The sequence below is a fragment of the Chaetura pelagica genome, unplaced genomic scaffold (assembly GCF_000747805.2).
Source record: "Chaetura pelagica isolate M959 unplaced genomic scaffold, ChaPel_1.0 scaffold189, whole genome shotgun sequence".
Lineage (NCBI taxonomy): Eukaryota > Metazoa > Chordata > Aves > Apodiformes > Apodidae > Chaetura > Chaetura pelagica.
Window position 1 is genome coordinate 160317 of NW_009970716.1, and position 4846 is coordinate 165162.

Below are 4846 nucleotides of genomic sequence, written 5' to 3' on the forward strand. Positions count from 1 at the left end.
TTAATAAAATCACATGACTATAAAGTAAACACCATCTCAACACCTTTTCAGCATCAACATTTTCAGTGATAAGTAGAATCAGTAAGAGAAATCTGCAAAAGATATCCCACATATGCATTTTTCTTAAGGCATGGATGACTCTCAGAAAAACAGAATTATAGCTAAATATAAAATTATATAAAAAAATGAAGTACAACATTTTTTCCTTTAAATGGGGAATCACTTTAATTTCCATACTACCTAGTCCTTCAGTGCCACCTGTTCCAAAATTAAGTACCATGTAACATTCTAAATTAATATATATGCTAGTTTAAAAAAAATTAATACATGCATACATGGCATACATGCCAATATATTGGCATACATGCCAACAAAACCCAAAATAAAATATTCTGATATTTCATGAAAGGAGCCATAACATAGATGTTAACTTTACTTTCATGCTCCAAAAATAAAATACTTGATATTGCTTCAGTTGAAAAAAAAAAAGGTGGCAAACTAATTTTTCTCTGGTCTTTTAAATCCCCTATTTTTGCTAGAAATGTGTCAAAGACAAAACTGGAAAGTAATTTACAAAAAAGATCAACTGTGATCCAGCCAGAGAACATGCAAACCAGTAAGAATCACAGAAGCTGAACGCAGACCAACTGACAGGGATCAAAGACAGCCAACTACTATACAGTATTCCCATTTAAACTAGAATTTGTGCACAAAACCACACTAATTAGAGGCATGTACTATATGACATGTGAAGCATTTCACGCAAAATTCTTCCATATATGAAAACCTGTATGTGCCTAGTGTCACCACTCAGTTAATGCATTAAAGCATTTCTACTGTGAGACATTTGGTTTTGCCCAGTAGCTGATACAACATGCAAGATGCATTTCAAACAAATGCTCTCAAAATACACTTAAGATGACCCAGAATCTAACAATAAACAAAAGCCATAATTAAATACCAGATCCTCAAGTCAGTGAAACACACTATGAAGTTTAAAAGTGGACCTGAAGGAACTGCCCACTGTAAGTGTAAAGTGATCTTGTTACACACGTTTATAGAATTCTCGTCACAGTGAATTAAAAAACAATTTCATAAGACACCTTTCATTTAAGACACATTTCATTGATTATGGTAGCTAGAGGGTATCGTGCACTAATTGCTACCTATTTCTTAATGTGTTGTCCCCAATCCATAGAAATACAATTTATGTAAATCAGAAGTGCCAAAGATGGAATTTCTAACTTTAGATATACTTATCAATATGAAGTCAAAGACAATCTAGATCTTCTTACCAAGATCAGATAGGAAGATTTTGCCTCTCCAACAAGGTGCTAGATTTTTTCCTGCATAAAGTGCTCAATAAAGTTCCATTTTGGCTAGTGAAACAATACTAAGCAGAACCATTCTGCAAAAAAACAACCACAAGTTTCTTAGCCAATCTTCAGTTCAAGGCAAGACTAAAGGTAAGATTTATTTTGTTAACTGTCTGACCAGACCAAGCTTTCTGGAATATGAATTTTTACAATTCCCTTGTTGCTTAGCCAAAAATCTATAAAGAACATGAGTCTTCAGACAAATGACCTGGAGGTAACAAGCTGAGCCAATATTTTATTCTAAAATAGTATTAAACAATAATTTAAGATGGTACTTTTAAAAATAGTGGAAAAAAATATTTTAAAATTAGGATCATATATATTAGGTATCACCTTTGAAATGAAAAATTCCTAGGCACTTCAAAAGACATAATTCATACCAATATGTTTCACATATGCAGTGGAAATATCCTTACAATTTTAAGCTGTTACTTCAAAAATAGGTTAGGTAATTTTGGGGTGACATCAATGTATTTTACAGCTCTTATACAACAAGCATGACACCTTAGTTTCACAAAGACTGGTTTATCCATATAAATACAGACAACCAGAGCCCAATTTTTTCTCATTTTCACAGGGGAAGTTTGCAAAGTAGGAATATTATCCAAAATAGAACGCAGGCTTCTTTTACATTAACTGTTATAAAAGCAAATACGAACAGCAGCCAATGCATTAGAGAAGTTAAACTGCAGCACAGGTCACCTTCAGATCTGGTCGTAATGTTTGCTGTATCTATATTGCAAAGAAGATACACACAGTATCCCATGCTTTTGAAAATGCATATTTTGAAATAAAAAAATAATTGAGAAACATAATTTAAAAAATACTATCTCCCATGCTCAAATAATACCATCTTGAAAATGAGTAAAGGGACAATGGTGTAGTCAGCATGACAAGAAAGTGATTCAACAGCTGGCTGCAACTGTATGCTTCAGAAACATGAACTCTTCCCTCCACCTCCTGAACTTTCACACTTGTTTATGCAGCCTCCAAGCTGTGCCTGCCTGACCCCCTTGTCAGCCCCCAGAAATTTTATTTGCAAAAAAAACCCCAACAAACCAACCCTGCCACCTCAGTGGTCTGAATCAGATCACCAAGGAGATGTGACACCAGATAAGCATTTAGAGCAAGAAACAGGAAAGGATCCGAGTGGGAGCAAAACAGCCTCTTGTGGTAGGAGCAATGTGTTAAATCCATCAACTGTCCATCCAAGCCCCACTATGAGAAGAGCAACACATCACATGAAGCTACAAATTCAACAGCTGGCTGTACATGAAGAAAGCCATTGTATATGAAGCAATTTTTCATCTGAATACAAGAGTTTCAAAGCACACAAACTGGTCTGAAAATACTTTAGGTTTTTTCCCTGCAAAAAGAAATATTTTATAGCAAGTATCATTAGTGACCTGAGATCAGAAGAAAGAAACCTGCTTGCTTTGTGAATATTGACAAGAGGTGTGCTGGAATGCTTTCCAAGGCTTAAGAGGTGTATGTCAAACAAGGGTATGTATTTTGTTCATTTAATTATTTTTCATGCAGATGTTATCTTATCTTTAGCAAGGACTGAAGCAATGTTAATTCCAAATGATAATAAATGCTTCACAATAATTCAGAATGTAACAGTTAACGAAATAAAACAGCAACAAAACAGCAAAATAATTGTCAAGTCAAAGTCCAGAAAGGAAAGAAATGCCAGATTTTATCATTAACAATTTTAAGTGTTAAAATCTGGGTTAGTCAATTAGTCATCTTCATAAACACTTCAAAAGTAAAAAGCAAACATTTAAAAAATAACTTTGAAAATACTATAGATTAAGGTTTACGCCATGGATCAGCTATGGAGAGGGAGAAGAAACAAAAGCTAGCTGGCATTGCTTCCATAACAAACTAGACAAAAGTTTTTCTACACCCTTTTTAAGAAAAACATAAGAATAAAAAAAAAATTAAAATACAATATATCTTAAATGTAACCAAATCATACAGGTGAACTGAACTTGTATACTCTACCTTCCTATACGAAATGAAAAAACTTAAAGGTCAAGTTCAATTTTTTACCTGAGGGAAAAAAGTGTTGCCAAACTATTCAAATGAAACCACAAATTAACACCTAAAATAATCAACAAATATTTCTGCCTTTGCATCTACTCACATTCAGATACGTACCTGCCTGAACAAAAACATTAACTCAGCTCCTGGTGTCAAAATTATTACTTTAAAGTTTGAACAAAACACAGCTACAGTGTGGACTAAAATCTACTGAGACCTAGTAAAAAATTAACAATAGTACTAAACCAGATCAGCAGCTGACTCCAAGTTTCCTTTAAAAGCTTCTAGATTATTTTCCTAAGCAAATGGAAAATCTATACAAAACCACACAGTACCAGCAGGTCTAAAAATATTTACCCTAGACAGACATACCTTATAATTGCTATACATAAAATTCTGAATTAAAAATTAAGCAAGGAAATAGTCACAGTAGTAATTTTTATTACTGTGAAGATATATCTGACTCAGTACAAGTACCGAAGGTAATTTTTTGTAACATTCTCAGAAAAAAATAGATAGAAAACACATACTAGGCAGACTCATTCTTGAAGACTAAAATGGAATGTTTATGCATTTCCTTTTATTTAATTGATTTCCTGGGTTTAAAATAACAGAACTGAATAAAACTTGTAGTAGTATTGGAAACAATAGTTCAATGTACTGTCTTCTTCACTAGTTTTAAGTAAACTTTACTTACCAAAAAAGAATAATTTTATCTTCTATGTACTACACCCTTACATGCTCTACAGTCTACTTACAGAACTATCCTAACAGTAAGACAATTTATATTGATTAATTAACTCAGAAGTTAAGATCTCTAACCTACATTTGGTGAAAGCTTTTACTTATGTTCAGAAAGCAGAATTCTATATTCACTACTAAATGCAGAAACCAAAAGAAACACACGCATCGGTTTGATTTTCATTTACACAAAAACTTCACAACACACCTAAAAACTAAGATTCCCAACGTGCAGCACAGAACAGCTAGGAGCTGACTCTACATTTCTGTCAAAGACAGGATTAAGAATTAATTTCCAATGTCTGTAGCTGCATTGACACATGCAGTGACACCCATGAGCAGAAGCAGACTGAAGAAGAGACCTCTCTCCCAGTCCATGATGCCAGGGCAATCATGAGGGGAGGGGAGGGGAGGCAGAGAACAGGATTGAAAAGGAGAGTCTCCCTTGATTTGGTGGAGTTGAACACAGGGCATCATTCAGAAAGTAAGGAAAACAGAAATTTATTCCAGCCTGAACAGTAAGGACATGCAACTGAATGGAAAGTGAAGTGGGATGATCCATCTTAGCTTGAGGAGCAACAGGACATAGCTATTAGAGCTAAAGACATGGTGCTGCAGGACATTTCTCCTGCACACATACACAAAGAGCCTCACAAAGCTCAGAGCTACCTAGTGCTGACATC